This window comes from Coenobita brevimanus, chromosome 55 (assembly GCF_032717465.1).
Source record: "Coenobita brevimanus isolate Jiangsu-jjx chromosome 55, ASM3271746v2, whole genome shotgun sequence".
In the NCBI taxonomy this organism is placed as follows: domain Eukaryota; kingdom Metazoa; phylum Arthropoda; class Malacostraca; order Decapoda; family Coenobitidae; genus Coenobita; species Coenobita brevimanus.
Genome location: NC_137008.1, coordinates 29,107,374 through 29,131,346, shown reverse-complemented (window position 1 = coordinate 29,131,346; position 23,973 = coordinate 29,107,374). Strand labels below are relative to the sequence as shown.

At 39.7% G+C, this 23,973-nt stretch overlaps 2 pseudogenes; both read left to right on the top strand.

Moving 5' to 3' along the window:
* The first annotated feature begins 239 nt into the window (after positions 1–239).
* Positions 240–355, top strand: LOC145401518 (5S ribosomal RNA; annotated as a pseudogene).
* A 15,464-nt stretch (positions 356–15,819) lies between these two features.
* On the top strand, positions 15,820–15,933 carry LOC145401517 (5S ribosomal RNA; annotated as a pseudogene).
* Positions 15,934–23,973: the final 8,040 nt, after the last annotated feature.

The window sequence follows — 23,973 nt, the reverse complement described above, 5'->3', positions numbered from 1 at the left end:
TATATATATATATATATATATATATATATATATATATATATATATATCTGTGTGTGTGTGTGTGTGTGTGTGTGTGTGTGTGTGTGTGTCAAGTGGGGTTGGTGGAGAAGTAGTGCCCCTCCCTGTAAAACAATTAACTCTAAGCCTTGGCCACCCCGTTTGGGATACATGGCATCTGGCAATGAATATATATATATATATATATATATATATATATATATATATATATATATATATATATATATATGTATACCACGTTGAGTACACCGTTTCCCGTCCGATCAGCGAAGTTAAGCAACGCTGGGTCGTAGTACTTGGATGGGTGACCGCCTGGGAACACCAGATGCTGTTGGCATAACGTTCTCGCTACGTGTCAAGTGGGGTTGGTGGAGGATTAGTGCCCCTCCCTGTAAAAAACAATTAACTCTAAGCACTTGGCCACCCCGTTTGGGATACATGGCGTCTGGCAATGAATGAGTATATATATATATATATATATATATATATATATATATATATATATAGATATATATATATATATATATATATAGATATATATATATATATATATATATATATATATATATATATATATATATATATATATATATTGCCAGACGCCTCAATCCCGTTTGGGGTGGCCACAAACAAATCGCCTCCAAGTCGCCATGTCCCCCGCCATTTCACTGCCCTGCTCCCAACTCACACCCCCCTCTCTCATATACCTCTCCACCCCATCCCTCCATCTCATCCTCGGCCTCCCCCTCCCTCTTCCCCCCTCCACCTCACTCACATACACTCTCTTCGTCAGTCTTTCACCCTCCATCCTCTCCACATGGCCAAACCACCTCAGTGTGTTCCTCATAACGCTTCCTATCACATCCACAACCACACCACAACGCTCCTTTATATCCTCATTCGTCAGCCTCTCTCTCCACGTGACTCCACAGGCTCCTCTTAAATAACTCATTTCCACTGCTTTCTCTCTTGACTTGTGTCCTTCCAACAATGTCCAAGCTTCACTTCCGTACGTTAGAGTTGGTATCACAATACTGTCATGTAGTAACTTTTTCACTTCCAGGCTCACTTCCCTGTTTCTTATCACTGCTTTCAAAGAACCAGCAACCTTTCTTCCCTGTTGTACCCTTTCAAGCACTTCACCCTCCAAACCTCCATCCTTACTCATCACACTACCCAAGTACTTAAAGGTACTCACATTTTCCAATTCCTCACCATCCAACCTCGCTGTACATTCACTGACTTCACCTCTCTCAAAGACCATCACTTTACTCTTCCCTATATTCACCTTTAGATTCCGTTTCTTACACACTCTCTCAAACTCATCCACCAAGCCTTGTATATATATATATATATATATATATATATATATATATATATATATGTGGAGCCTCTGGTACAGTGGTAGTGTGCGTTTCATACATGGGTGGACAAGGGTTCGCGCCCCGCCAGGGTAATAAACTTTGGGAGTGTTCACCCGGCCACGTACTGCATTGGCGGACACAAGGGGTGCTGTGGTTGAACCAGTGTCGCTTACTGTAAAGTATGCTTGCACCCAGTCAGCTTGCACGGGCCGATTACACTTGGTTCACAGACTACACACACATCCAAAGCCACTCCATCACTACAATTACACTTACAAGCACTTCTCACCCTACATACAATCTCAACCAGACAGCCTAAGCCACTTGGTAGAGATACAATGGCTGTATCGTCCCGACTTCGGTCGGGATAGGCCGGTCCTGCAGTGGATACTCAAACGGCTGATGATGATATATATATATATATATATATATATATATATATATATATAGATATATATATATATTGCCTCTACACCGCTTATGTTGTTTCATCATATTAGTGTGACATTCTGTGAAGTGCTCAATCATGTGGATTATATTGTGGTGACTTTTTTTTTAGCATGATCGGTACATGTCATCTGAGATTCCATCCACCCAGTCTAAATCTAAGCTTGTAACACAGGAGGGTTGGGTGATGTCCCCTCCTATGCTTAGCAAAGTGAGCTCGGTCAGCTCTTTTCAAGGATACCTCTGATGGGTGGATGTCGGGAGCGGGGTTTGAAGTATAGTGTTCCTTCATTGCTAGAGTTGGAGTGTCTGGAGGTGGGAAGTTGTTGAAGAGAGGATGGTAATGTTCTTTAGTGACTGTATTTTTTCTTTAGCTTTTTAGTGTAGCTGTGTCATAAAATATCAGAAGTTTTGTGTGTTCGCACCCACTGCCCCACTGAAGTTTGTGCCGCTCAGGCCAAGATATTCGTTTACAGCTAGGACTTTGGTTTACAAGAGTGAGTTGTGGAGGATGGTATTGGTGCAGCCAGTAGTGATACATAGAGCAATGTTCTGTATGGCCTGCAAAGTGATGTACTAGATGTTATATAGGATAGAGACCCATGCCAGGGAGGCATATAACATCACTGATCTAATGTATCGTTTTTAAAGTAGGGAATATGTAATAACATACTTCCATGATAAAGCCTTCAGGCTTCGAGTCACTCTTATCCGTAAATACATATATTCCATCCACTACGATAATGTGTTTTTCATTCTTGCTAATATTCGATGATTTTATTCAATTTGGAGAGCGACGAAGTAGAGGAAACGTTAAAGAGGACCATGTCTGACTCGAACAATGTGAACAGTTTCCCCTAAACTTAATAAAATCGACAAGGAATAGCAAGAATGAAATTTAAAAGGCATAATTGTGGTGAAGTAATTTTTTAGCCGTTGGTGAAGATTCATAGAGATTTTTGTGTTTCCTGTTAGTATAATTGGATTAGGAAGTAAACATATAACTCCAAACTCACAGGTCACACATCCAACTGAATAAAATTATCTGGCGTTACAAGTAATACTGGAGTTGACGCAATCATTGGGTGAAGGGAAGAGGCAAGGTTTGTGATGCAAGTGAAGAATTTAGGGGCCGAGCGCAGTACTGTGGCAAGGAATAAGTTGTTATGAGTCGCGTCGCCTTTTTTGACGTTCGTGCTTGCTGTTAACACTGTCAGTTCAGTAACGATTTTAATTGTTTTTACTGTATTCTTATTACTACTAGGCGGTCGGATTATGAAAGGCCTTTATAGCGCATAATGCAGGAGGTAAAGAAAAGTCTCTCCAGAGTCGAATAAAATAGCCTGTTGGAAGCGACGACAAAATATTTTGGTAATATGTTATCGGAAAAAAATGGCTAACACTCTTGGACTCACGAGGCACTACAGAATGAAATAATCTGGTTAGCTGAAACGGCAGAGTTGTTGAGCCAGCAGCAGTGCTCTCCCTTTCCTATGAATGATTTACCTGTAACTGAATAAAATCGTCCGGCTTCAACTCAAATAAAATATAAGTGAACTTAAGCTTGTGAACTAATTCCCAGTAAGATACACCGAAATTATTCAGCAAAGTTTCTCTGCTGCCTGCAGAACTAATTTTCCAGGTTTCCCCTAATTTATAGTACGTTTGTGTGGAACACATGTTTGGCTTAATATAAGTTTGACTGTATAACTCTTGTTATATTACCACCAAGCTGTACTTAATATGGTGTGAAACATTTTTGTCTCAGATATTTTTGCAATCCTTTTTATACCTTATTACTAAAGACTTAAGTCCCATGTTGTCTCTCACAGGGTGAATAAAATTTTGTGATGGTAACAGGAATAAATGTGATACTTTTAGGCTTAACGATGATATGATTATTTCCAACTCTTTCAGCCCCATGTACAGTACTTTCTCCTTGTTTTAGTAAAATCGTCCGGGAGTACGACGAATGTAAAGGAGCAACCGGAGAGTGCAACTCATGCGCCCACTAACGGGTCCAGGGACAGAATATTTGACTTTGCCCTGTGACCTTGGCCCCTGATAGATTACTCTCAAAACAGTTACTTTGTTCCTGCTTAATCCTTAATGATTTCACCGAATTGTGTTCAAATCAGATCAAAGCTCTCTTTGTTGACTTTGTCCAATTACCTCGGGATTTTACCTTTTGGAACTTTGGCCTCTGACTGTTGTTATTATCGAATATACTGTATATCTCCTCGGTTTAAACTGAGCCCTTCCACAACGTTTAGTCTACGCAAGATAAAAACTGCTTAAGTTAACTTGATCATGTATCCTTGACCCTTTACCTATTCTTAAAAAAAAAAAAAAAGTCAGTTCCTTGGCGGACCCTCGTATCACCCACCAACATGTATCTAAATCAGATCAAAAGTGTTTTAGTTTTTTTTGTACAAGCACAGACACACGGGTAGAACTTGCATCTACTCCTGTGGTCCAATGACTGATTTTTTCAAAACAGAATCTCTGGTCATCCCCAATCCTTATCCGTTCCACTAAATTTGGATCATAACAGATCAAAACTGTTTGAGCTGAACTTGTCGTGTGACCTTTGCAGTCGGCATTTCATTGTGACCTTGACCTTTCACTGGTTGTTCCCTAAATACAATATATTTATTCTAACCTCACTGTCAAAGCTTCCACAAATATTAGTTCAGATCGAGTTCTTAAAACTCCTTTAATCAATCCAGTCCAGTGACTTTCATTTTTAACATTTCTCGTTGACTTAATGTTCTCAGAGTCTCATTTCTTTATCTTTGTTTTCACCGGAACCTTTCCATAAAGAATGTACAGCCGACAGCAGAAGTTCGTCCCTCTTAGCGTGCGTGATACGAGCCTGTTGATCTGGCAACACTGTATGAGATAGAGTTGACAAGTACGCTTTAAATGGCTAATATTAAAGAAATGTGTTCGGAGATAAGAACACATTCTCTAATGATAATATTAATTTGTAGCAGGTGGGATAATGTTATTGTGAAATGTTTGACACTGGTGTATGAAGATTCTTCGTTACGGACACAGACGCATAGGATTATTTGGACTGGACTGATGTTGCCAGCAAGTATTATATGAAATATTATAGAACGATTGCAGTCCTAAAGGTGAGGTTGCAAGAAAACACTAATTACGATGTCAGTTACACACTAAACAAACACAGAAACTGACAGTTCGTGTTTCGCCAGTATGCGGTTTAGTTTTACAAGTTAAATCACTTCCTTTTCCGACCTCTCTCCCCACCCGTCTCTTCTCTTCCTAGTCATGCTCTGCCATCATCCACGTTTTATCGTTAATGCTGAATACCGTATGTCTGTAGATAAACTGTGGGAAACAATATAAAAGTGTCAAATGAGCTTCATTTCCTCCTCCATCGCTTGAAATGTTATCCATGACTTAAATATAAATGTTAGTAACATGAATAAATCGTCACTGTGGTGGTTAGGAGACATTACTCGTCACATTATATAACATTTATATAACCATCGTTAATACAGTGCTCCAAATACACTCCCTCTCCACCCCCTCGCCGTCTCCTCCCCTCCCCCTTCCACTGTCTCCATCACTTCTCCCCCCTCCCTTCCCGCCCTCTACCAGTACCCCTTGTTTCTCTCCCTCAACACCCCCAACCCTTCCCAACGATTTCATTTAACTGACTCTGCTTCTGTTTACCTCCCTAACTAGATCGGTTCTTCATAATTTGAATACAGTTATTACCATTTACAGGACTTTGAGTCTTAATTGTAATGACATTATAAACACAATACTCGTGCATGTTATATTGCCAACTGTATTACACACAAGTAACCAAATTACTTACATAACAATATCTCCATCGTAACTATCAGTGTTAAATACCATCCCCCCCTTGTGGATTCCTTCCCTCCTCGCCTCTTTCCCGCTTTGTATCCCTCACTCCTCCCTTCACGTTATAACATATTTATCTGTGTCCCAGCTTGTAATATATGTAATCCCTTCCCTCACCCAAAGTATTCCTGCTTCCATAATCCCCTCCCCCCCACACACATTGTGTTCCGCACTAAAGTGAGACCTATGAGATACGTCTACTTATATTTGGGGGAGGCGGTGGCTGAATCGGTAGAGAGGCGGCCTGCGTCCTGATGGACCCAGGTTCGAATCCTGGCTGGGGCAGGGAACAGTTTAAGGATTTAAATTTCATAAAAAGCAGACTTTCCTGATCTACCAGATGACCCGCCGACATGTCATAAAAGTACCCCCGCTAATACCAATACACCAGTCCTGTATGAGACAGCCCTAGCATGTATTCAATATGGACGGTGGGTGTTAGCGCCGAAGTGGTGACATGTAGAGAGGTGTATGGTATGTAGGAGGACTACTGGGCCTTGAGAGCAGGCTGTGAAGCCTATGCCCAGAGTCGGACACATAAAAAAAATATATATATATATATAATTTAAAACAATATGCCATCGACATACTTTGATCTGAACTCCCTCAACGCATGATCTTACAAGGTCAGAGAATGCAGTCAGCAAGATTATCCCTATCATTCCATTCCCATAGCTGCATTGCATGGTTAGAACAAAAGGTAACGGCATGACTGTCCGTCAGCGCCCTGAACATCTGTTCTGCAACTGCCGATATTATCGATACAGGAGTGACAAGGACTCGGATGGATAGGAAGCGAACCTTTACCATAATTAACCCTTACACCGCGACAATCTCATACTTCCACTTACATCTGCCTGCTGTCCGGGCTCATGACAAGCATATTCCGATAAGGGCTTAATCTGCTCATCCAGAGGGGTATAATCCCCCTTCATCGTATATTACGATGATTATGGTAGCCAAATGTATGAGGATACAGCTTTTGTGACTATCATCTATTTTGCTATATTTAATCGTAACTGAAGATCTACAAATTATCACCAAGAATACTGACAGTACTTTTAAGAAAATATTTTCTGGATGCGTGTAGATCATACAACATCTATCTATCTATCTATCTATAGCCCGACGCCCTAATCCCGAAGGGGTTGTCGCAAACAAAACGCCTCCAAGTCGCTCTGTCACCCACCATTTGACTCCCCTCCCCCCAACTCAACCCCCCCTCCCCCATATATTCCTGTCAATTCCATCCCTCCACCTCATCCTCGGTCTACCCCTCCCTCTCCCTCCCTCCACCTCACCTACATACACCCTCTTAGTCAGTCTTTCATTCTCCATTCTCTCCACATATCCAAACCACCTCAGTCATACAACATACGCAATGATTATTTTTCATTTTATACTTTCTTTGGTGAAAAGAAGGACATTTGTGCTTCATATTTTATGTATGTTGGGATTTATAAAATAAGTGTAAGCAAGATATTAATGGCTAGAGGAGGAGATATAAAATGATCATTAAACTGAGGCACTGACTGCCGTCCTTTGAACAGTTAATGCCTCTTGACCGCCATTGTCACGGTCCTTATAATATTACACATTATTAAAGGATACTATACAAAAACATGACCCAAACATCGTTATGTTGTTCGATTCCCGAGACAAAAATGAAAAAGGGAGAGAAAAAGACATTTGAAATGACAAGGGAGAGAAGTTGGGCAGGGTCAATACAATAACACGGTGAGGAGGGATTCGGAGTGTTGCAGGCTAGAAACAAAGGTTACTGGAAATGGGGGCGGAGGGAGGGGGGAGAAGTGATGGAAACAGTGGAAGGGGGAGGGGAGGAGACGGCGAGGGGGTGGAGAGGGAGTATATTTTGGGCACTGTAAGAACGATAGTTAGGTAAGTGTTACATAAATGATGACGAGAAATGTCTCCTAACCACCACAGTGACTATTTATTCATGTTACTAACATTTATATTCAAGTCATTGATAACACTTCAAGCGATGGAGGAAAAGAAGCTCATTGACACTTTTATATTATTTCCCACAGTTTACCTACAGACATACGATTTTCAACATTAACGATAAAACGTGGATGATGGCAGAGCATGACTAGGAAGAGAAGAGACGGGTGGGGAGAGAGTATTCTTGGTGATAATTTGTAGATCTTCAGTTACGATTAAATATAGCAAAATAGATGATAGTCACAAAAGCTGTATCCTCATACATTTGGCTACCATAATCATCGTAATATACGATGAAGGGGGATTATACCCCTCTGGATGAGTAGATTAAGCCCTTATCGGAATATGCTTGTCATGAGCCCGGACAGCAGGCAGATGTAAGTGGAAGTATGAGATTGTCGCGGTGTAAGGGTTAATTATGGTAAAGGTTCGCTTCCTATCCATCCGAGTCCTTGTCACTCCTGTATCGATAATATCGGCAGTTGCAGAACAGATGTTCAGGGCGCTGACGGACAGTCATGCCGTTACCTTTTGTTCTAACCATGCAATGCAGCTATGGGAATGGAATGATAGGGATAATCTTGCTGACTGCATTCTCAGACCTTGTAAGATCATGCGTTGAGGGAGTTCAGATCAAAATATGTCGATGGCATATTGTTTTAAACTATATATAAGTAGACGTATCTCATAGGTCTCACTTTAGTGCGGAACACAATGTGTGGGGGGGAGGGGATTATGGAAGCAGGAATACTTTGGGTGAGGGAAGGGATTACATATATTACAAGCTGGGACACAGATAAATATGTTATAACGTGAAGGGAGGAGTGAGGGATACAGAAAGCGGGAAGGAGGCGAGGAGGGAAGGAATCCACAAGGGGGGGATGGTATTGAACACTGATAGTTACGATGGAGATATTGTTATGTAAGTAATTTGGTTACTTGTGTGTAATACAGTTGGCAATATAACATGCACGAGTATTGTGTTTATAATGTCATTACAATTAAGACTCAAAGTCCTGTAAATGGTAATAACTGTATTCAAATTATGAAGAACCGATCTAGTTAGGGAGGTAAACAGAAGCAGAGTCAGTTAAATGAAATCGTTGGGAAGGGTTGGGGGTGTTGAGGGAGAGAAACAAGGGGTACTGGTAGAGGGGGGGAAGGGAGGGGGGGAGAAGTGATGGAGACAGTGGAAGGGGGAGGAGAGGAGACGGCGAGGGGGTGGAGAGGGAGTGTATTTGGAGCACTGTATTAACGATGGTTATATAAATGTTATATAATGTGACGAGTAATGTCTCCTAACCACCACAGTGACGATTTATTCATGTTACTAACATTTATATTCAAGTCATGGATAACATTTCAAGCGATGGAGAAGGAAATGAAGCTCATTTGACACTTTTATATTGTTTCCCACAGTTTATCTACAGACATACGGTATTCAGCATTAACGATAAAACGTGGATGATGGCAGAGCATGACTAGGAAGAGAAGAGACGGGTGGGGAGAGAGGTCGGAAAAGGAAGTGATTTAACTTGTAAAACTAAACCGCATACTGGCGAAACACGAACTGTCAGTTTCTGTGTTTGTTTAGTGTGTAACTGACATCGTAATTAGTGTTTTCTTGCAACCTCACCTTTAGGACTGCAATCGTTCTATAATATTTCATATAATACTTGCTGGCAACATCAGTCCAGTCCAAATAATCCTATGCGTCTGTGTCCGTAACGAACACCCGTATTCTTAAAAATAATTCCTTCCCTAAACTTTTCCTTCCCTTTGAAGGATTTTTCTTTCCCTTCGGTATGATTAAAGATTTCCTTGGAAGGGAAGGGAATATTTCAGGTTGGTAGCCCTGCTGACCAAACCTGAGCCTGCATCTCAACGGTTGGTATGCCGGAGCTTGGGAATGTAAACAAAGTCACGCTGCCACCACTGCCTTCCACACGTGTGTAGCAGTTGCGAAGTGTGAACGTGCTTGGACCTTCCTCCGCATTATTGCTAATATTACAAATTCTGAAATGGACCACAGCAATATACCATCAAGAAGGCAGCCTCCACTCACTGGACCAGCTTTGGAGTTGCTGATTTCACTAGTGGCGATGTTCCCAACAGGGCTCTCACAACAGTTGATATGAAAATCCCTAGGTTTGGTGCAAAAAATCCCCAGATTGGACAAAAAATCCCCAAATATAAAATACCAATATAAATGTACTTACACATACTGTAGAAAAATACTACTTTATGAAATAATAAAACAATTTTTTTTAATAAACATGAGGTATATTTTTTTCAGTATCAAGCATCAGTTACATAAATTTAATCAATGAACCAATGAAGAGTATAAATTATAGCTCTGCTTTGGTTACAGGAGACAGTCTGCAAATTGATAAAAATAAATTCAAAAAGCCCTCACTCAGTATTGTTTTACCAAAGTGAAACCTCTGGGTCTAGGAACTTGCAGAATAGGCCTACTAAAATGAAATTAAATCCTATTTCTGACTAGACGGCTGAAAGATAAAAATGAAGAAAAGAATGAGAGTTAAAATAAAGGCAGCAGAAGTAAAGAATGAATGGAGAGGTGAAGAAGAAAGATGGATAAAAAAAAGTAGGAAGATAGGAGTAAGAGAAGAAAAAGAGTAAGGGAACAGAGTAAAAAGAAAGACAGATATAAATAGCTGAAGGAGATATGAAGGAAGAAAACACTAATAAATAGGCTGCATAGATATAAATTAATGAAGAGAAGAAAGGGGGGAATGAAGGCGAGAAGTAAGTATACAGACTATTATCATCATAGTGTAAGAACAGAAGAAATAAGGAAGCTGGAGAAGACCAATTGCTTCACACAAGGCAGGAATGTAAATGAGAGGAAATTATGGCTAACTGAATGGGAGAGAAAGATAAGGGAGAGGGAATAAAGATATAAAGAGAGAGAGAGAGAGAGAGAGAGAGAGGAATGATTGAAGGAAGGGGATCAGTTATGGAGAACAAGTTGAAAAAGGCTGGTTTACTTTCACTCCATATGACTAAAAGAATCACAGTTTCTCAGATAAATCAGGTACAACCCAGGAACTGGTTGATTTAATCCAAATTAAAGCATCAGTTTAACAAAAATAATACTGTAACATGTAATATGCTCCTGGCACTAATTTTCAGCAATATATTGTATATAGTATGATATTCTGTATATGTATAAAAATATATGTAATCCATATAAATAATGTATAGGCCTATAGCAAAGGTGTTAAAGAAAATATCTTTCATTTACACATCATCAATATACAGTACTTAGAACATAAATAATGGTTTTCCATTATTCCACATTTTCTTATTTTGAGGGAGGAGGCTGGATAAATCTAGGCCTAGATACCTGAGTAACATGATATATTCCATATGAAATAAAATGTGCTAGGTTAATAGAGTGGGTGTAAATGCTAAAGAGCCTTAGGAGGATGTGAACTTTGTAACTGCTGAGTTGCTTTGTTGTAGCCATCCTTCTTCACAAGGACTTCTCAAGAATAGGTGTCAGGTATAGATATGTAGAAAGAAACAAATGTGTTTTCAGCATAAGTAAACTATTCCATATATCAAAATAAATTACGTTTACTCTGTTCTTCAAGAAACTAATTATTGATTAAGTGTATTTGCAATTATCTCATGAGCTTCACTGTCTGTTGCATTGGATTTTACATTTCTAATATGTTTCAACAATCGTGGATGGTCTTCCAAACATAGTTCACATGCAGACATTCCATTCAGTATGGAAACATAATTGAAAAGTAGATAAATGATCACTAGATTTAGCTAATAATACACTGCTTAACAAAAAGTAAAATAAACAGGACTAAGGACATGCTTCATTTATACAATATTATACAACTGCAAGCAGCAAGCCTGACAGTATCACTGATTTTGCCAGGACCTCTCTGCCTTGATCGTCCTCTGTATGTCTTTCTCCTTCCGTCTTTACCTTGATCAAGTTGATCACCACTCAAATATTATATATGTACACTTTCAATAACTCAGTGTACTCAATGTATCCCTAGTGATTTCTGAATATGGCCCAAAATCATCAAAACAGGCTACGTGAAAGCGATGAGGGCTCTTAGCATTCGCCAACAAAAAGTTACATCACTCACCGTATTACACGTTTTCCACGTTATGTCATGACATTCTCTTGTCATAAACTTCATATACAACCCTTATTTATATGTATGGGGGTCTGCTAAGAAGTAACATTTAATGTTAGGGCTAAAAACTCAAATAATTTTTCAGTACTTACTCAGCGTGTGTGAGAAAGCTTGCAACATGGCGGCCTATTAACAAACTTGAAATGCTAGCTCGTGATTGGTTGAAACTGTAATACGTCTGACCAATTAAAATTTCCAAAACAGAGTAATGTTCACAAACAGCTGACCACAAAGAAAATACTATTTTGGCAATATTTACAAGCTATTTACCCTTTTCACCCATTACTGAGGGCATTCTATGTCAATTATAACACATAATAAGCAAAAATCCCCAAATAATCACTAAATATGACCAAAAATCACCAAAAAATCCCTAAAAATACAAAATCCCTAAATTTGTCACTAAATGTACTGAAAAGTTCCAATCTAGGGACAAAATCCCTAAAAGTGAGAGCGCTGGTTCCCAATAATAAATGACCGCCGCTCGGATGGGCGGGCGGTGACGAAGGTGGAGGCCTGGGAGAAGGTGGCCTCCCTATTCAATTTGTCTGGTGTGGTGGGTGCTCCCCGACAAGTAAAACAACTGCGAAAGGCTTGGGATCGTTTAAAAACAAAGTAAGTAACATGGGTTTCTTCTACTGCCAAGTTATGTCACATCTTGAGTGTCACCTCCATTTAGTAACCATGCATCAGAAATGTTAATGTGGTATCGTTATGTGATAAAATACAGCTCACTAACTCACAGTACCCAGAAGAAGGTTGAAAATCTATTGTATTGACACTTCTTTGACCCAGGGACCCTAATTAACCAGTCGACTTTTTTGGAATGCGTAAGAATTGAAAGTGTAGTATGGTTACCGGTTGAGGATAAAAAAGACAACTCAATAACTCTCACAGTACCAAGAAGAAAGTAAAAAATCCATCGTATTGACACTTTTCTTTGACCCAGAGACCCTATTTTACCATATTACTTTTGGGGAATGCATAAGAAATGTCAGTTTGGTATTGTTAGATGATAAATAAATCAGTAACTCTTACAGTACCAGGAAGAAAGTATAAAATCCATTGTATTGACACTTTTCTTTGAGCTGGAGGCTTCTTTACCAACTGACTTATGAATATTTTTCATGTATATCATCTATAGCTATGGTCACATTCAAAGCAACAGTAATACTTCTCGAAGTTAAATCAATCATTCTCTCACACCAATGTAAATAAAAACAATTTAGAGATACTGTGTACCTTAACAGAACATATCATGTATTGGACCTTGTATATTGTATGAAATAGATGTTTCAAGAGTGACATGAAATATTACCTGAATGTTTGCTTCACAAACCGTGCAGCTACTGTTTTTCTGGTGGGGAAAAAAAGCAATAATTTAAAAAAATAGTGTGACCATGCCTTTAACCAATAAAAATTGCCAGATCATAGGAAACAGATTTGAACACCTGAACACAATACCGTATTAGGAATGAAATGTTAGGTTTTGTGAAGTTATCATGTATGGACTTTGATTTTTTTGTTACTGTATTTATTTATTTATTGGTCATTTCTTGATTTTTCAGGGCAAAGGCAGACCATGATAACTATAAAATTGAAGTCAAGAAGACTGGTGGTGGTGCTCCACCGCCTGATTATGACAACAGAACCGAAAACGTCATTGGCCTTATTAAAGCCGAGGTGGAGGATCTTGGCAATAATTTTGATTCTGATGGCCGGAGAGGTAATGCTCGTTGTCCTTTTTGTGCTACCCCAGTTTGTCTCGTTTTATCTTGGCAGTTTCATAATATTTTCCTCGACTACCCTTGCATTCTCTACAATCATCATCAGCCTATAACATCTCATGGGATTCCTTTTCAAAATCCATCTATGAAGCTATTTGTGTCAGTCCTGCACATTTGTTGTGTACCATACGTGTCATCATATAACATCAAGAAATCCTTAGGTGAGTCATGTTGATGTGTAATTAGGGCAGATTAACTTTAATATTTAATAGCAGGCTGTTTACCCATTATTTCAATATTTGCAGCACAACAGGAAGATGGATCAGAAGAGATTCAGTTGGTTGTGGCGGCCAGTGACGTAGATATCATCGATGATGATGAATATTATCCTTCCCAGGGCACTTCCTATCCGAGCCAGCCACAACACACTGTGACACCACCAGTTCCTTCCATCTCTTCCACCGGGTGTGTGAGGCTCAAGCCAGAGTCACAATCCCCAACACCTCGTAGGAAACGGAACCGCATGCTGAAATTCGAAGGTGAACATCGTGAACCTTCCACGTCAAACAGAGCCTTCGTTGAGCAGGCGATGGCAACAGAGACAGAAACTCTTAAGTGCAAACAAAGTGATGCCAAAGCCAGATTAGAAAAAAGCACTCTATCCAAGGATTTTGAAGCTTGGAGGGTTGAAATGGAAAGGGAATTGTTTAAAATCAGAAAGAGAAAAAAAGAAGAGGAGTTGGAGGCTGCTGTGATAAAAAAGGAGGCTGCATTTTGGACAAGGAGGCAGCCCATTATAAAAGATTATATTACCTGAAGAAATACCAGGAAATTTCAGCCGATGAGGCTTGAGTAGGTGGTTAGTCCTTTTTAGTTGTTAAGAATTATTACTGTAATTCTTATAATAATGTTGTGTAGTGTTTAGGCTGTGATTGTAGTGATAGGGTAACATAGTATAGTCATTTTTCTGTGATGTCAGTAATATAGGAACATTGTAGTGTCGTAGAATAATGTTGTGTAGTGTTGAGGCAGTTATTCCAGTCTTATGGTAACATAGTATAGTCAGTTATCTGTGATGTCAATAATATAGGAACATTGTAGTCCCGTAGAATAATGTTGTGTAGTGTTGAGGCTGTGATTCTAGTCTTATGGTAACATAGTATAGTCATTTATGTGATGTTAGGAATAAAGGAATATCTTAGTGCCTTATAATAATGTTGTGTAGTGTTGAGGCTGTTATTTTAGTCTTATGGTAACATAGTATAGTCATTTATGTGATGTTAGGAATAAAGGAATATCTTAGTGCCTTATAATAATGTTGTGTACTGTTGAGCTGTGATTCTAGTGCTAGGGTAACATAGTGTAGTCATTTATCTGTGTTGTTAGTATTAAAGAAATATCATAGTGCCTTATAAATAATGTTGTGTAGTCTTGAGCTGTTACTCTAGTCTTATGGTAACATAGTGTAGTCATTTATCTGTGATGTTAGTAATATAGGAACATTGTAGTCTCTTAGAATAATGTTATGTAGTCTGGAGGTGGTGATTCTAGTGTTATGATTGCATAGTGTAGTCATTCACCTATGAAGGTATTGTTGGGTAAGAGCTGTGATAGCTGTTTTGCTGCAACATACAGTATTTTAGGCTGTGATAGTTTTATGCTAACAGACAATATTGTAGTCATCAGCCATGGGTGACAATGCATTGTCTCTTGAGGCCATGGTACAAGTCTTATGTGACATAATTCCAAAGCTGTGATAATATTGTGCATTTTGTCTTGTAACTAGGTGGTTGTGAATCTGCAGCACTCAGGTGAATTTTGGTCTATTTGCAGCTGTATTGTTGTGTAATTCTTTGTTATGTATTATGGTTCTGAGGGAAGAAGTGCCAAAGTTCAGTGCAAAGCTGGATCATCAACATGGTTTTGAGAGAGATGGCAGATTGTTGTATTTTTTTTTATGTAGTGTTGAGGCTTTGTTTTGGTATTGGAAAGGTGCAACACATTTGGTGTTTTTGTGTAGCCTTTCATGTATTGTTATTACTTTTGGTTATGTTACGTTGTTTTTTATGAATGGAGTGTAGGCATTGTATAAGTGAGATGATGGTGCTTAAATATACAAAATTATCTGAGACACTTGTTTCCTCCCACCCACCCCTCCTCTTTTTTTTTTTTTTTTTTTTAAAGATACTTAACTACTGGCATTTCGCTTCAGCTTATCATAGACGTTGAGTACACCGCTTCCCGTTCGATCAGTGAAGTTAAGCAACGTTGGGTCTGGTTAGTACTTGGATGGGTGACCGCCTGGGAACACCAGATGCTGTTGGCATCCCTACGTCAAGTGGGGTTGGTGGAGGATTAGTGCCCCTCCCTGTAAAACAATTAACTCTAAGCCCTTGGCCACCCTGTCTGGGATACATGGCGTCTGGCAATGAATGATTATCATAGAATGCGTCCTCATCTCAAGTGCTGAGTTGTAAAAGAAACAGTTGATTTTAACAATGCCAGCCAGCAAGCTATATCAAAAAGGTACACGTCAAGAAATCCGAGGTAAGAAAAATGTTCAGTTTACTGGGTTAGGTAAACTATGCAATGAATTACAATCCACCTTTATTTGGTTAATGAAACAAGATATTGGGTCTTGTCGTTTATCTAAGTCATTGCATAGGTAAACTATGCAATGAATTATAATCCATCTTCATTTAGTTCACGAAACAAAATACTGTATTGGGTCTTGTATTTTATCTAAGAATATGAAACAGTTGGACTGATCTGTTGTCCCAAGAAAAACTGCTCACAACAACTGGTATGTGTATCAGAGGAAGTATGGCATGAGCCGACAGTGATTGAAGGTCAACTCTTACTGAAAATACTCATGCTCTTCCTTCTGTCTCCTAAATTTACTGCTCCATGGGGAGATGAACGTTTTATTGTGAATATGGAATAACTGGCTTAACTACCAGTTGTGATTAATATCAAGAAAAGTTTGTGCAAACTTGGAGGAAAGGAAATTAAGTGAGAACAACAGGGAAAAATGAAACACGACTTAACATTTAAAGAATCTCCAGAGAGAAGCTGTGAATTTATTAATTACATCAAAATGAATGCTTCCATTACCAACAAAAACCAAGGTAAATTCACTCAAACGCAATCAAACTCATGAAATCTTTTAAAACTATAAAATACTGGTAAATGAAGGAATATGGAGTCACGGAACTGTGAGAGAGACTGGGTTGATTTGCTAATTGGTCAGGTCGCAATGCTCCGTGGTACGTCCACCTCTGGGGCTGCCAGCTGGAAGGATATGGTGGTGCAGAACTGCAAAAGAAGGCTGGATAATCTCTCGGTGATCACTGCTACTTGCACACTCAGTCGAATACGTCCTTTTCTCGTAGCTGCCCAGCACTAACTGACTGTGTTTCTCCCTTCTGCAGACTTAAGCGTGTGAAATTTGATAGGAAGTAATAGATGTATCCTAACTCAGGCACACACGATTCACACTGTGGTGTATGTACTATCCTGCTACAGGGGGAAATCACTGTCGTCCGTGAGCGTAAAAACCTCGTATTTACGTTAATGACTGCAAGCTTGAGGGAAAAAACTCCGTGACAACAGGGAAAAATCCTGTACTCAGGTCAAACTGAGCGAAAGTTCGCTCTTCATTTTAACACAACAAATTGTTATGTAGCGTGGTGTATGTAATACATGGTGTAGGTGTGACAGTTGTAGTGTATCTGTACCTACATGTAGAATGGAGTACAGTAATATAAAATAACAGAGATGATGCAGGTAGAGAAGACACGGCAAAGATCAGCTGACATACATGGCAGAACTGCAACGTCCATCACTGTACCTGTGAAATAAATCAAGGTGGAGCATCAATAGTGTCAGTGGGAAAAAACATCTACAATACAATTAACCCTCCCCCCCAGTAGTCAACACATAGGCTAACATCGAGTTATGGCTATCAAGACATTAACCAGGAAATGTACGCTTCTGCTTGGCTTAAAAACGGCACTGAACGGCTAGTTGCTTCCTGGCAAAACCCTACATCTCAATTAACTGGAGAACAAGCTGTTCCCTGGTTAATACATAGGCACAGTGTGGATATAAGGGGTGGAGGTCCAGAGCCTTGCCTGGCGCTTTCAAGGGAGATAGCAGTCAATCAAGCCCCAGCTCCTTCTCTCCAGTGCGAGACCATGCTTAACTTCAGCTAATCCACCCCCTGCAGCATTGACCCCTGGTACGTTAAAAAGATCCCGACGGGTGCCAACTAACTAACAGGGCCCTCAGTGACCCACAGCCTGTTACAGGTCGAAAGTGAGAGTAGTGACCATTAACTCAGGGCTATCCATGCTTATGTTCCTAGACTATGTACTGTCCTGCGGTATTTGTTCCTCCACACTTGAACAGCCTTTTTACTCTTCGCTACCTTTTATGACAAATTCACTCACGTCAAAAGTAAGTGCGAACAATAGCATTACGTTTGGCTTGCCCTTGTTTATTTCCAATTTCATTCTGAACTGGGACATCAATATATTCTTGGAAATTATTCTGACCCACTTCCATATCTTCCAGATCTATTACCCTAGTCATTATTGCCATGTTGTGAAGGACAACTGAAGCAACAATAACTGCCTTGGTGGTGTTTAAGTTTGTCCTCATGCCCTTACCCAAACATGAGAATCTTCTCTTCAACACTCCAAACGCCCTTTCTACTGTATTTCTAGTTTTTATGTGGCTTGCATTGTAGCGTTCCTCATGGTGATTCTGAGGTTCAGGGATGGGTGTTAATAAGTAAGTTTTGCACTGGTATGCACTATCCCCAAGAAGGTGACCCTGATATGTTCCTTCTTGTAGTGTCTGACAAACAAGGCTATTTCGGAATATCCTACTATCGTGAACGCTTCCTGGCCAACATGCAACAATGTTATAAAATGTCAAATCTGGTCCGCAAATACACTGAACATTAAGAGAAAAGAACCCCTTTCTACAACAGAAAATTTCAGAGTTATCATATGTTGGTCTTTGAATAGGTATGTGGGTGCAGTCAATGCAACCAATAACGCCCGGCATTCCACCGATAGTAAAAAATGCCTCCTTAGTCCTCTGGAGGCCTTGGCCTTCGGGAAACTTCACATACCGTTCCCTGAGCCCAGCAACAGCACGTGACACTTGTGCAAGGCATCGGCTCACAGTTGGTTGTGAGACACTGTAGCAGTCTCCCATGACATTCTGGTGGCTGCCAGCAGCCATGCAGCCCAGTGCAATTAGCACTTGAAGATGAGGAGGCACAGGTGAACCTGGAAAACATATCTAACACTGTGTAAATAATGTACAATTTGTGACTGTATATGTTATATGAACAGCATAAAAAGTCAGACAGCAAATAATGAAGAGTTCACTGAAAAGTTACGTTTGGAAACATTAACTGGTCATTTAACACATTTTGACTCATGATGTTACTCAACAGACATTTGTCAATGAACTTCCACTATCGTATTAAGCAGTTCCATTGTCTAGTGTCAGGTCAGAGTAAATATAAAAAAAAAAAAAAAAAAGGCACCACCAAAAATTTCATGTGATTCTTTGACTAGCCTGTCGGCTTATAAATGTACCACATGTGGACCCACCTAGGCATAACATAAAAACCATTCTCCTAAGTTCACTATTAGCAACCTTGATTGTTGTTTCGTTCTTTTATTATGAGAAGTAACCTTCTAAAAATGACACTCGCACTTATCACACAAGTTTGAAGATGCATACGTATGGTGTACAACATGGAAGTACCTGAGTAGAAATACTCAGCACAAGGTAACAGTAACTCCATGTGCAACCCAAAGTGATGCCATGATAGTATGACCAGTACAGTATTAACACTGAAAGTCATGCAATCAAATGAAAATTGTTTTACAAAACAAATATGAGTGTTAGTTACCTCAGAACTACACTATGAGGTGCCATACAATGTGCTATGAATTCTTACCTCTCCTGTCACGTGCTGCTGGGAGCTGATTCTCAATTTCATGAATTAAGTCACGGACCGCGTGTTTTGGCAGACAAAACCTCTCAACGAATTCCTCTGCAGACATTGCCTGGAAAGGATCCATCCTGTCCACAACAATTCTTCAGAGACGTCGCCTCCTTGGACCCGCATGAAGGAGTGCCTCCCACCGCCGGACATTATCCTCAGGAGTCTCCAAATAAGGGAGTTGAAATTCAGCAATTTCAGGAAGTTCAGCCATGTTTTCTCTGCAACCGAAAACTTTCTGATTACTGTGATTATCAACAAAAATATATTATACAGGTGTTTTATGAAGTATTTTGACAAGATCAGCTTTTACTAGAGAATGACAGACAGTGAGTGGGAATGAAATCAGCAGCGTCATGCCAGAAGAAACTGTCCTAACCCAAGAGTATAACTAAACCTAACCTAACCTGCCAGCTTTACCGTACCCCACAAATTAGCCAAACCTAAAGTAACTTCTGGTTTGGAAACAGGAAATGAAATCCACCTCCGAGTACACTGAATATGTTTCTTCTATTCTGCTGAAACCAAATAAGTGTTGGTACAGATGAAAGAACGTAATGACAATTTCAGGGGGAAAATTTTCCAGTGGGAAAAGGTCATTTACCGCCCTGAAAGTAATAAGTACAGAAAACAAAGTGCAGGAATATTGTGCTGCTTGTGGTGAATATTTACCTAAAGGGTCTATCATCAACAGTGAAAACAGTTTGTATAATAGCAACAGAAGCTAGCTTTATGATTAACAGCATAAACATAACCAAGCTGGTCACATTCATAACAATATTTGACGATAAACAAGAGGCAGGTTATTCAGAGGGGTTATGCTTTACTATGAACAATGTCCCAGAAAGTGCATCTGCCACTTTTCCTAAAAATCAGCAGTTGAACAATTTGCCTAAAATAAATACCTAGAAACCTCTTCAGCAACCAGTTTTGCTTTTCCTGTGGGCTACACACTGAATGAATGGTGTTCCTACAATCATAGCTGAACAAAAGTACACATACCCAATGATAGAGTAGATTTGGACGTTCACTGGATGTTGTACAGGCGGCTTGTAGTGGTCCCCGAGTAGTTACTGCGTGCAGTAGCAGATCGTTGTGGTCCCCAAGTAGTTTCGAAGTGTGCAGTAGGTATTATAACCGGATGAAATGTGTGAATCACCTAACCTAACCACGCCGCAGCGCAAGTACGTCGTCTGCTGTTTAAACTGGCTAAAAATATCTGCCGACACGGTTAAGACTTTTAAAGAGATACAAACAGCACTTAAAAAATCATTATATCGTTGTAAAACGTTGTAATAAAATTATACAGTAGCTTCTTGCAACGTCTTATATAGAGGTAACGCAATAAACAACAAAAAAAACGCACAAAAATTACGAAGGAATTTTTGAAGAGACGGGTCAAATAAATCCTTCAAGTTCCAATAATTTCTGCTGCCCGGAGGAAAAATCTTTCCCTTCGAGCGGCTCGGGAAGGGAAGGAATTTTTTAAGAATACCAGTTCAGCTAAAGATTTCCTTCCCATGCCTCTACAAGGGAAGGAAATGTTTAAGAATACGGCCAGAAGAATCTTCATACACCAGTGTCAAACATTTCACAATAACATTATCCCACCTGCTACAAATTAATATTTTCATTAGGGAATGTGTTCTTATCTCCGAACACATTTCTTTAATATTAGCCATTTAAAGCGTACCTGTCAACTCTATCTCATACAGTGTTACCAGATCAACAGGCTCGTATCACGCACGCTAAGAGGGACGAACTTCTGCTGTCGGCTGTACATTGGATAAGAGCTCTAAGTTGATTTTGCCGAGTGACCTTGACCTTTGAACTATTGTACTCGAAAAATAGGTCGACCTCTTGGATGATCCTCAACCCATGCACGAAGTATGATGCAACTCAGATTAAAACTGTCGTAGTTTCGCTGTTTACACTCAGACACATGGGTCGAAATTTAACCTTATCCCAGTGACCTTGACTTTTGAATTATTATATTCCACATCTGATTTCTTTCTGTTTGCCTGACCTTTAAACACTCCACTAGGCTTGGTGAAGATCAGATGTGAGATCTTTGATTTAACTATGTCATGTGATTCTGGTAATTAGCATTTCCATGTTACCTTAATCCTTGGATGATTGTGCTCAAAATCGAATGCTTTTATTCTCATCTTGATCTTTGTGTGACTGGTCTGAGACCTGAATAATCCTTAACCAGTCCTCAGTGTTTGGTCTTAATTGAGTAAGACCTGTTTAAGTTGATTTTATTGGGTGTGGATGTTTCTCAACCCTTCCACCAGGTCCGAGTATGGTTAAAATCGTGTGTGTGTGTGTGTGTGTGTGTGTGTGTGTGTGTGTGTGTGTGTGTGTGTGTGTGTGTGTGTGTGTGTGTGTGTGTATTTACCATTATATATAATACCGGTGAAAACATAACTCCCGTTGTTGATATGTGAGCCCAGATGTAAATAAAATTTCAAACCAATCAAATTAAGAGAGATCTAACCCGGCCACCATTCGGTACTAACATGAAATCTTCAGTAGGTAGCATGGTCTTTGATAGTAAGCATAATTTCATCACTTATTATAGTCATTTCCATGAAACCTTGTTATTGCTGATAACAATCGACTGGACATACAGCATAGCCTTGCCTGCAGTGAATTAATTCACAATTATCCATGATTTCCAGAATTACATACAGTATCATGACTCTGTGACAAACCGCAGTCCAACCAGTGCTGGCTAAGATTCGGTACATAAATATTGTTTTTCTTTGTACGTAATGTGTGATGGAAGACCTATAGATGAAATGTGTAACAGAGATGTTGAAACTTACTATGAACAGGGTACACTTAGCGCAGTTCCTGCTTTGTCTGGAACGAATATGATTCTTTTTTTGTCTTAATAGTGATTATATAGACCTGAGCAGGCTCAGGTATGTTTTTTATCGTCTTCTGAACGTCTTTTCAACTCTGCTTCATATCCCAGTTCCTTACTTAATATTCTCTTGTTCATTAGTGTCTTCCTAGATTACCCCCTCCTAATGTTCCTCTTGTCACAAACTCTTGTGGCAGTGAGCTGCTTCCAAAGTTGACGTACAGACATCAAATCTGACACAATCTCCAATTTGGAATGCTTCATTTGAAAGATATGAAGCTCACCAGGTATTTAGCGATGTTCTTTCTAATAGTGCTCTGTTTGATGGTACATATACTAAGCAACAACACTGGCTAAGGACACAGTGAAAACCTAAGCTAGGGAGTATATATTTTCATACTGCTGGTTATCAACTTTACCTAAAACAGCAACTGTGGAAGTGGCCTACTATCACTCTCACTACTAATTATGACGCCACAAATGAAGCAAGTGGAGGCGCCAGGACTGGTGCTGGGACAGCTGTGGGGAACGGAACTGAGTGACGTGACGAGATCCTCCAGGGACGCTCACGTGCCCACTCAACACACCCCCTCTCACCCAGCCCTCAAAGGTCATCACGCTCATCATTAACCTCGACGTCGAGGCCAGTCAGTATCTTGTTTATAAGTCAACCATTCCCTCCTGCTGGTTCTCTGATAACTCCTTCCTACTGAGTGCCTGATAATCCAGCACTCCCCTGGTAACTGCCAGATAACTGCTTGATGTTGACTACCTGTTATTCCTGTCTATTTTCTGTTTATTTCCTGATGACTTGCAACTTCTCTTGATAACTGACTGATAACTCCCTCATGCTGATTCCTTGAAACACGCTTCTACTGACTCCCTATCATTTCCTTCGGTTGACTTGGTTAACACCCGCCTGCTGACTGATAACTCTGCTTCCCGACTATTTGATAACTCTAACATTTAATCTTCCAATGCTTTTTCCCCAGTATACTGCTGTGTCATCACCAGCTGCCCTCTTTAAGTATCATTAAATTATGTTATGAACTCATTTATATTTTATGCTTCTTATGGTGATAGTGGTCATGGGAGGGGGTGGGTGGGAGATAGATGTCTTATTTTGACTGATAATACCATTAACTTTTTGATTATCAAAATGGAATTTTGACACAAGTAGAATAGTGCTTTGATATTCCTTATTGTTATTTTTTATTGAGCTGGATATTTTAAGGTGAGGACGGGTTATTCGAATAAACTCAAAAAATAGGTACTATAATGGTGTAAGTTTATTTGGCCACTGGAAGGAAGGAGTTGGACAGCATTTCCACTGGATTTGGTTGTTTTGAAGGGCAGGTACATGTACATATAAAATAATATGCAGTGATGTCACAGATGGTTCACAAGATGTAACACTACTAGACAAGAATTTCAGTTCTGATATAAAAATGGGTCTCCCAAG